The sequence below is a fragment of the Poeciliopsis prolifica genome, unplaced genomic scaffold (assembly GCF_027474105.1).
Source record: "Poeciliopsis prolifica strain line A6 unplaced genomic scaffold, Auburn_PproV2 SCAFFOLD052, whole genome shotgun sequence".
Taxonomy (NCBI): Eukaryota; Metazoa; Chordata; class Actinopteri; order Cyprinodontiformes; family Poeciliidae; genus Poeciliopsis; species Poeciliopsis prolifica.
In genome coordinates this window covers 2,580,729-2,591,564 of record NW_026562427.1, presented here as the reverse complement: position 1 = coordinate 2,591,564, position 10,836 = coordinate 2,580,729, and the positions used below count along the sequence as shown (strand labels likewise).

Here is a 10,836-nt window from a genome sequence, read left to right as displayed (position 1 = left end):
AAAAAAAAAAATGACACCAAGACTCTTAAAACTCTTTAGCAATTAATGTGTGAAGTTCCTCTTGAAGAAGAAAGTAGAAAGGGCTGTGCTTCCCGGGGCATCAAATTTAAGGTTTTACAGATAATTGCCTTTAATAAAATGATCACCTAAGAAATGACCACCATCAGACAAACTAAACTGAATTGTTTTAATATCAAAGAGACAAATGACCCCCTCACTGTGACGTTTGGTTGTTTTCAGCAGGCGGATTTTATTAAGAGGAAAAAATAAATAAATAAGACACAACTGCAAGTAATTTTTTTTTCTAATTTGGGTATTAGCGTTGACCTATTTTTAAACTATGAGATTACACATTTGCACTTCTTTGAACTTGAGGAATTATTTTTGCTTTTAATTCTCAACACTGGATTAAGCACAGACAATAATGCCCGCATCTCCTTAACGCCATGCACACAAGAAAGAAAATAATTATATGGCAGCCCTTTACTCTTCACTCAAAATGTCAACCCCCCTTCTATAAAAATAGAAAAAAGGTTTGTACATGTTGCCGGACCTCTGCTGTAATAACATGGCTCGAAATTGCTTGGGGCCTGATTAGCCCTTTTAAACTTCAGTCTGACGATTTGGGCCTGCAACCTTTCATCTATTAATGGATAGTATTTCATTTCACATTTGAGCATCCTTTCTACAGTGACATGGTATGCACACATCCAGCAGCCCGGCTTAAGTACTCCTTTGATCTGCCTACAATAGAGGAGTAGCTTAGGGATAATAGTCAGATCACCTCTCCAGCCCCCCTCTCATCCCCTCCCTGTAATATCAATGGCAATAGTCAATGAGCAAAGCATCATATCCAGAGTAATGCTGGAGAGGGGCAGCTCCGAAACAGAAACCCTTTCCGGGGCAATGACTTTACCATTATTGCGTGTTAGCATTACTGGGTCTAATGTACGTAAACAAACAAGCATCCCAGAGATGTCGGGATTCAGTGTTGTAGGTCGGTTTATGCTACGGGAGAATAGCTGATGCCTTTGTTCTGATAAGCAGCCAGACCGCAGAGATGGACCCGGCCCGGTTATTGTCAGTGGGGGACAACAGAGGAGTGTTGCCATTCAAGCCTGATTCCTTGGCAGTGATTGTATTCTGCAGAGATCAACTGTCTGCCAAGGCAGATTACACCAGGGGGGATAACACTGTTGGAGTTTTAACAGTCTGTCTCCAAAAGGTGGTCTATCATGGATACTCACAGAGGAGGATATTAGCTACATGTTTGTTTTATTGATGCTTTTCTTTCGAGTGGCAATGCAAAACAGAGCATAGAGCTCAGACACCCATCAAAATAATGAGCTACGACATTTGATTTCCCTTTGGGATAATGTATTTTTAAATTTGAATTTCAATTGAAGAATTTTTTTTTTTTTATAGAGCTTCGAGCAACTTCAATTGCATTCCTTACGTATCAATCAAGCGAGAAAGGTTTTATATAAATACACAAATGTTTCAACTTGGAGTCCTATGAAAGTATGTTTTAGAAACACCAAAATTATGGGGGGTTTTTCAGATACACACTGCTATTTTTTGTACCTTAATGCAGATGAAGACATTTTGTGACAAAGTCTACCATATTCTGCAGACAATATGATTTAGCATTTTAATAAACTTTTTTAGAGTGTCGGTTTACAACACATCATCTCAAGACACTTTACAAAAACGAGAACGTCACTTCAATCAGGTATACAGTTAACCCTATTTCCAACAATGCCCTGATGATTATATTGGAAACTCTAGTTTGCCAGGTTTATTCCAAAGTGAATATGCTGAAAAGACTGCAATGCAGAGAGTTCAATCCCGGCAAACGAGGATTCAGAGGACGATCCACACGAAAAGCTAGATGTGGCATAAGAAACATGTCTGGAGGTCGAGGAGTGGGTCTTCAATAGAGCACTGGCTGCAAAAGAACAGAAAAGGCAGAAGAGTTAAGCACCAGAAGCTATAAGCAAAATCTTAATGAACAGAGCAACTAGTTGACCGGTTTTCAAAGAATGTAGGTTAACGATCTAGCAGAGAAATCACTCTTCAGAATACCGTTCCCTTGATTGCAGCTGATGAGCACAAGTTGGAGGCTTTACCTGCCGGTCACATCCTGAGGAAAAGGAAAGTAGGAAAAACAAATAATCACATGACCACCACCCATTGCACAACTCAGTGGATAAAACAAACAATGCAGTGAAGTCCAGTTTATAAACCCATATAGCGACAGTGGAGAGGGAAACTCTTTTTTTCACAGGAAGAAATCTCCTGAAGAATGCGGCTCAGTGTGAAGAGTCGCCTGCCACAACCACCTGGAGGTTTGAGAATACAGAGCATATATAGGCCTACACACACACACAAAAAAAAAAGAAAAACAGAAGCCCTCATCCAGGACTATTTTCTATGTTAGAGGAAAAATAAGTTAATGGCAGTTGTAGCTCCTTCAGTGGCTTCGTCTAGGAGAGAAACATCTTAGCAGATCAGTTCTGAGTGGCTCTTAAAGGCTGTAAAGTGAAAGAGAGCACATTCAGTTAGTTGCAGCAAAAGCTCAGCCAACAGCTTTGCCTAGAAGAGAGACACAGAATGTTGGCCTCTGTGTTGTGATGGACAAGGAACCTGACCAGATCCCACTTCCCAGCTAATGAGTGCTGGCATAGGCTTCCACCCTCCCATGAACCTGGAGAAGACAACTTTTGCTGCAATTAAAGGTTCAGGTTTTTTGATGTACAACTCATCCAGCATTGCAGTGTTGAGTATTCAAAGATTTTGGCTAAAACTAAGGGAACTAAATGCACATGTGTAGCAAAAATTTCACTTTGTTAGATGCTCATTGTAACATTTATGACAAAATGTGAATTATTACCTAATAATACAATTATGAAGCTCCTGATCTTCTTTTGGGCTGCACAGTGGTGCAGTTTGGTAGCACTGTCGCCTTGCAGCAAGAAGGTCCTGGGTTCGGTTCATGGCATGGAGTTTCTACGAGGAGTTTGCATGTTCTCCCTGTGCATGCATGGACTGGCGACCTGTCCAGGGTGACCCCGCCTCGCGCCCGGAACGTTAACTGGAGATAGGCGCCAGCATGGATGGATGACCTTCCTTTGTTTTTTTAACACATTAGGTCATTTTAAAGTTATTTAACAGATTAATATAGTAACTGATGGTTGTATGATTGTGAGTGCATGCATAATTCAAGAGGTCAGAACTAATTTGCCTACATCTTACGTCTTCAAAGGTGGGCGAGGACTGAAGAATTGTTGTTAATTAGGGAGCACAAGTTGTGTACTTGTGTGCGTGGAGACGCAACACTTTTCTTCACACGTTGGTTTCCATGGCAAATCGGATCCGTGCTAAAGTGGGGGATATGCTCAGATGACTCCCGGAGTGGGTTGAAGTAAAATTTATGTAAGGGAAAGGAAAAAAAAAAAAGGTCAGGGAGAAAAAAACAACAAAGATCAAAATCAAGGAAATGTTCATACCTGTGTGATGGAATGGTTTGGCACCAACTTGCTAATGAATGGAAAACTCAAACGCAGCCAATTAGACGCAGTGCTTGTTGAAGCAGCCACGTAACACTTGCAGTGTTGGGATGCATTGGCCTTTCCCTGGCAGTTTTGGGCCTTCTGATATAGCTGCTGACAAGTGTGTTAAAAAATAGGGAAAAATGCTTCCGGCCAAACTTGTCTGCTCTGTTTGCTGTGGCATTCTCATCATAGTGGGCAAAGAAATGAGGGTCAGCTGGCTAAATGGCACCGCCAAAAAAAAACAAGCAAATAAAGTACATCCGCTGGCTGCCTGCGGGGCTTCACCACAATATTCAAGCCCCTTCAACTTTATCACGTTTTGGGAACCCATAATAGCAAGGAATATAAAAAAAAACAAACAAACATGGAAGGAAGATTATATTTTTATTCCATTTTCCTTTTTTTTTCCTTTTTTACAGTTTCAAGTGTTTGGAGGTATATTTGCACATAAACAGTCAACTTGTTCATTTTTACATTTCTAACACACACAACATTCCCTACAGGCACCAAGAGTGTGACGTATGTAGATTTTTGGCCAGGTCGGCAGTTTGACTGATCCTTTCCGTGTTCTTCATGTAGCATTTTCCAACAAGACAAACCGTATTAACAGCTCATTGATGAACTGGAGAAGACAAGAGACACGAATATCAACTTACAAAAGTCTGAAAATGCACCTTTGTAGTAATGCATTATTTCCTCTGCAGCATGTTGCTGGCCTGGTGGAGCTCTGCCTCCTGGTTCTCCTCAGTGACTAGAGTTTTTTGATGAATGATGACGAATATTTTCACAGAACCAGCCTTTCTGCTTGTCAAGTCTATAAGCGGTCCACCTCGACTGCTCACTGATGAGGTGTGAAATGCGGACACAGACTCGTCACCATTTCTCAATTTTCTCATCTTCTCTGTTGCTACGTCATTATCATTATAGACGGTTTATTTTTATTTATTTATCTATTTTTTTATTTAGATCAAAGAGAGTGTATTCTGTAAAACTGAGCTTTACATCATCTTAAATGTTATTCCTCCATCAAAAGCGTAGCTCGGGTTTTGCTTTGATTCTTTCATAGAAGTTTGAGGAATCCTTGAATCTCTGGCAGCCATTCAGGGATGCTGAAACGCAACCCCCTGCCGAGCGGCAGTAGCAATTGGCAAACACCCGGTGGAACTGCATGTCTGCTCAGCTGATCATGAGAACTACACGACGGTACTTCTTAGTCAAACACACAGAAGAATGGTTGTCAACAGCAGTATGAGAAGCACTGCCGTCATGACATGCTGAAGGCGAACTATTGAAAAGGTAAAAGCTTCTTAAAGGGACCCAGACCCAATTTCAAAGTGTTAGTCAAATTTATGTTGTCATGTTTTAAATATATAGTATTTTTATATCAACTGACAGGCAACATAGCTACTTTACTGTGCTTTAAAATGGAAGTATGTGTCTGAAAAATACCCCTTTAAAAATTAGATTTTATACACACACACACACCACACCCCCTGATGCTGCCACCACTTTGCATGGTGCAAAGAAAGATCAAGTCTTGCATGTAAAATGTGTTCTTTATATTTTTGCAATGTCTGTGATGTCTTGCTGGTTACCACTAAAAAAAAAAAAAAAAAAAAAAGGACCAGAGTTTTACAGCATCCATCTAATCTGGAGGGTCTGGAGAGATCAACCCCTGTGAGGAGTTGTTCTCTCCAGACTCTCCAGAGCTGCAATACTCTCTTTGGGTGCCTCTGTGATTAATGCTCAGTTCAGATGTACGGCCATGTTTTGGTAGCTGTGCACATTCAACTAATGGATTCAGCAGTGCTGTGAGAGACGATTTTGTGTCATAACTTAACCCATAATTACTTTGTGTTGGTTAATCACACATGAAAGATTGTGGCTGTAAAATTGCATTTCAAGGCCTACGACTACCTTTGCAAAAAACTGCATGTGCTTCTTCATTTTATTTTTTTTCTCTTTTGCCAGCTTCCAGAGAAAGGGAATCGAGGGAATAGGGGAGTCCAGATTAAAACAGTGATGCACTGCCGGGCTGTAAATCCACGCCCGACCTCCCCCTCCTCCACTGCAACCCCAAGAAAGGGGGATAGGGAGAAGTGGGGAGTGGTGGCTGACGGTGAAGATGAAAGCAAGGCCGATAAGCAAACAGGTGCATAAAGGCAGTGAGAAGGAGTTCAAAAATAGAATATTGTAGAGCTCAACCAGCAGGGATGAATAATGGAGACAGAAGGAAAATGCAAACGTATAGTAAGGAGGGGAGGAGTGGTGTGATTCCACACGGGAGGATGACACATGTCTTCCTCTCCTTGGAGAGTAAAAGTAGAATTGGGGGACGGGGCTGATTGACTGGCACCATCTTCGCCTGTCATTCAACATCTACTCGTCCTCATCAAAGCTGGCCGGGCGCCCTGCGATCAAGCCAAGGGCAGAAAACGAGCAAGGCACAATGAGATCCACCAATCTGAAGCTGTTCCCTTCCAAACAAGCTCACCGCATAAAAGGTTTCCCTCCTTTTCTCTTCCTCTCTCTCTCTCTCTCTCTCTCTCTCTCTCTCTCTCTCTCTCTCTCTCTTTTTCTCTGTCTGTCTGTCTAGTGACATCAGCAAAGCCTCACCTTTTATTCCCCCATTATTCTGGCAAGCCATCTGAGGATCGTGTCAACTGTTTCTGGTTGAAAACAAGATGCGTTGAAGGCAACGTCATCTCTTTGAAGGAGCATTAAAGAAAATTAAAAAAAAAAAAAAAAAAGGCAAACATAATAATTTGCTGTCAGCCCCTGCTGCCTCTGCAGTCAGACAGATATTTTCCTCCCATCGGTCTCTGCTCTCTGAGTCAGGTAGGTTGAGTCACAGAAGAAGTCAAACGCGCTCCTTTCACTCTCTCTTTCTGCTTGTTTTACCAACACCAACATGTGGTTATTAATTACTGCGTGGCCTCAGCTGCTGAATCCAAACATCCTGAATACAGTGGCAGAGTGACTCACCAGACTGGAGCCGTCCGAGGAGGCTGCCAGCGACGAAACGCATCACACACATCGACACTGCGCCTGAGAACGCGGTGTCTTAGCACTGCGCCCTGCTGTTCAGCACCGGTACTGCAACACTGCCAAGCTGGATCTTCATCACCATCTGGTGGCGAAGGGAGAGAATGCATTTGTTGGAAATGTAATTTTATGATGCTTTGTAGCAAATAATTTGACTTCATAAAAATGCACATTACATTTATTTTTTTTCTTTCACTGCTAGACATTGAATCTCACACAAATGTTCCTGTTTTAATTCAGCTAGAATTACCACAGCTTTTTATAGGTGGTAAATACCAGAAAATTGAGTATATTAATTGTACACTATGAATCTAGAGGTGTTTAAGCATGTCTGCATATATTTCACTGAGCTGCTCTTTAAATAAAGTGAAGGCAAACCCTCTATCGCCTCTGCGAACACACTGCAGCTAATTCTTCTTCGTTGGGATTCAGCGGCCTCTTCAATCCGACTTAAATGTGGCTGGAAATCGAAACTGGGAATCAAAACTGAAAAAAAATAAAATAAAAAACGAATCCAGGAGAATTAAAATGTTAGTTCCAGTAGAAAATGTGTGGGATCCACTAACGTGAAGAAAATAAGCTTAAAAATAAGCTCCATCTCATTTTAGAAATAAAGTTGTACCTCAATGTTCTCAACATCAACTAAGACCTGCATGGTCAAAGCAGTCATCCTTCAGAGCCTTCAAAGTAAAATCAGTGCCATACTGTAGCTCAAACTTCAACGCTAGGCTTCCTTTTTCCTTATTTATCACAGTTTTGAAAATGCAAACATTGTAATGTGACTCCCATTTTATAAATCAGCTCCACTGCTGAGTGAGCACATAATTTCTTTGAGTGTTCACAAACTTACATAAAAAAAAAGCCCAGCTAAATCTTTGAAAATTAAATGGTTCTTTTGTTCCGGAGCAACAGGGAAAGATTTGCCGCAGCATCGCCTGTGGGGAGTAACTGAGCGGAAACACAGGCTCCACGTTTTGACAGAGACAATTGATCAAAACAGACTAATTAATGTATGTGTTTTACATATATTCATTTCCGTATCAAATATTAATGGAAATAAACGTATTTGTTTTTCAAATGAGTGCGAGGCCTATCAAATATTTCAGACACACCTCATTAAAGATACAGAGCCGAGAGCGAGCATGCATTTTTAAAGGGCCACAATTCACAATGGAATCTCAGAGAGTCGGCTGCTTGCTGGTGCTGGCCTAGATCGGCTCTGCAGAAAGTGGGAGAGTTGCCAGAGATCAAGCTCTTCTTGTAGGGCAGTCAAAACCCCTTTGGCCTTTAACTCCTGTAGCTTATGTAAAGCAAATAGAGAAACAACTGCCCTTGTTCTCTTGATCCACCCACGCACAAATATTTCTCGTCGATTTTATAGATATTTTATTCTGATAGCATGCTGCCGAAAATAAAATCAAACTGATATCACTGGCCATATTAAGCCATGTTTTCCTTATGTTTCGTATTGTGGAGGAGTAGAAAGCAACAGGCCTAACAGGCATTCGGTTGCTGTTGATTTTGTGTAACCGAACGATTAATTGAAGACGGATTGTGCTCGAAATGATAGCAGTGTGGAGTTTAATCAGCGAGGTGATTCATTCGGTGTCAAACAAATCATCGTTCAGGAGAACTGTCCGCTTTGATTAGAAAGCCGGCTGGATGAAGGAAAACACGTGAAGGTCCCGGTCTGCTGAAATGTTTGGAAACAAAGCTAGAAAGCTGTGGAAGAAAGCTAACAAACTGGCTTTTGAATTCATAAAAAAAAAAAATCAATAAAAAAGTAAAGACTTAGCCAGTGATCAGCTCCAAGGTGTTCAAATTGTCAGCTATTTGAACTACCAGCAGAAAGCTTTGGCAAAGTGTCACTCCTTTTCTCTTAATATGGCTTCAGTTTCTAGGTACAAGCCAGGATCATAGATCAGCTTGACAGCATCAAAATACCCATGGAGCTCATGATGCCTTATGCGGTAGATGAAATGCCCTTGAAGCCAATGTTTCACCAAAACAATGACACCAAAACACATCCAGCGAGAACATCCGTCTTGTCAACTCCCGATCAAGAAGATTAATGCCTCGACATGGCAAGCTCGATTCACAATCCTCGGTCCTTTAATCTCTACACTTTTTCCTTGTGTTTTTGGTGTGGAATTGAGGTTGCGGCGTTCCCGATGTGCTGGCATGAACGCACGGACCTTTATGATTTACAAGACTGTGTCAGAGTGTGTTAATGTCTCAACAGTTGAAGAACTAATCATCTCTTCCAACTGGAATTTAAATAAATCAAGCAAAGCTCACAAATTTCATGCCACTGTAAAGCCTGGTCTCTTTTTGTTCGACCAGGATTCTGCTGGGTGCTCTTTGCGTTTGCACAAAGAGCTCAAAGTGTGCTATTGTTGTGATAAATTCACTGAACTATCGCACTCCATATAGCTTTGAGCAATGGCGCCTCAGAAAACACTGGCAATCATAAACGATACATCCAGGTTTGGGGGGCACCGAGTCGTGCTGTATCTCAGCTTCACAGCGCCAAACTACATTTATTGCATATTAGACGGCTTTATAATAATGTGATCTGGCCTGTAGTCCAGAGCTGCCACCTCCAGAGTTGTTGCGTAAGAGAGAATACGACCAAGAGCAACAATTTATTCCACTGTGCAGCATTTCAGTGAGCTCTTTGAAATGTACTTTATAAATAAAGCTGAGAACGAACTGTACAATTTCTCAAACGTCTATGAAGCAGGCATGAGGAAAAATGAGCATCCAAGTTCATCTGGCAAAAGACTTGATTTCAAGATGTGATTAAAAGAAAAGTTTTTAAAAAAGAAATAAATGCTTTTGACATCTCTCTTTTCAAATTCTTTAAGATGAGAATGAAATGTCTTCCCAAGTCTCCTCACCTCACTCTGCGGTTAATTGAATCTTAAAAATTGAGATACCGTTCAAAGCAAATGTCACAGAGAGGATGAGAATAATCATGCACTAATAATCATCCTTCACTCAAATAAACGTCCCTGGAGTTTCTCTCTTTTATTTATATATCTCACTTACTTTTAACATTTTCATTGACTGGGCCTGAAAAATAAGTTGGTGTCTGACCTGGAAACACTGAAGGTGCCCAGAGCCTTGCAAATGTTTTCATACCCCTGGACTTGTGACTTGAAAATTGATAGAAGCAATCTTCATTGCACACGAGCTTCATTGTATAATTCTGTTGAATTTTCAGTCTTTCTAAATGTAAGGGTATAAGAGACGTACCTGAGAAGGTAAAACACACTGAAGTCTGTGGTGGAAATGTGACAAAGAGGCATGAATACTTTCGGCAGCAGCTGTGGAGATTGGTTCGAATTAGAAGAGCCTGTTAATTTTACACCGAGCCGTTAAATCTCTGAAGAAAGATTGTTTGCAGCAGTCAAAGAGCAAAGTGAACCCAAAAGGTGACCCTGATTCACGTGGCGCATCGGACACTGCAAAGAGAAAAGAAATGTTGACCTGTTGAGAAACACAAAGCCACCCTGATGTTGCTGCAACAGGTTTGTGGCTTTGATCTTTATCTTTGCAAGCATGACTCAGTATGAGATCATGCTGACTCACAGCTACTACAATTCAAAGATCTTTTTAGCTTTTTGTGACACCAACAGACTGAAGACGCAAAGTCCGTTGGAAAAAAAATATATAAACTTTTCAATCAACCTGTGAAGAGGGTCTTTCTCCTGATTTGCCTCTGATAGTGACTGTATTCAGTATTTAGAAATATGCCCTCTGTACAACTCGAGTGCGTTTGTTTTTTGCCTTGTAGAAGGTCACCGAGGACAAGACAAACTCCTTCCTGAACCCTTCTACCACCAGTTCTATTCCTGTTAGGCTGTAACTTAATCTGCTACTCAACAAAGGCGCCACACAACAACGGGAGCGATAAGTAACGAGCTGAATGCAAATTTTGTCTCACTTGGCACAGGTTTCATCGTGGATGGCATTCAGCTGTATTTAAAGCAGGCTTTGGCGAGGCATTTGTCGCTCTGCAACATTGCTGAGAGCACAGGCTGTGACTGAGGTGCTGTCAGTGCCCTGGCAGTCAGCACGTTCCCACTTCGCTGATCATCCTCATACCAAGCAGTTCACTAAACTGTGCATAATTAAAGCCAACGTCGTTGGAGTTGTAAGGGCAGTCAGTGCAAGAACACAAGTTTGGAGGGAGGGGGAGTTTCCTGAGTGCAATTACACGACTTCAACAGCA

At 41.4% G+C, this 10,836-nt stretch overlaps 1 long non-coding RNA gene across 1 annotated transcript; it reads right to left on the bottom strand.

Annotated features, from left to right (window-relative positions):
• Positions 1-1,677: 1,677 nt before the first annotated feature.
• On the bottom strand, positions 1,678-3,899 carry LOC129378521 (uncharacterized). The gene is made up of 3 exons (XR_008608055.1): positions 3,256-3,899; positions 2,894-3,129; positions 1,678-1,948 (listed from the first exon to the last, which is right to left on the bottom strand). It is a non-coding gene; the product is annotated as an uncharacterized LOC129378521 (long non-coding RNA).
• Between the last annotated feature and the right edge of the window lie 6,937 nt (positions 3,900-10,836).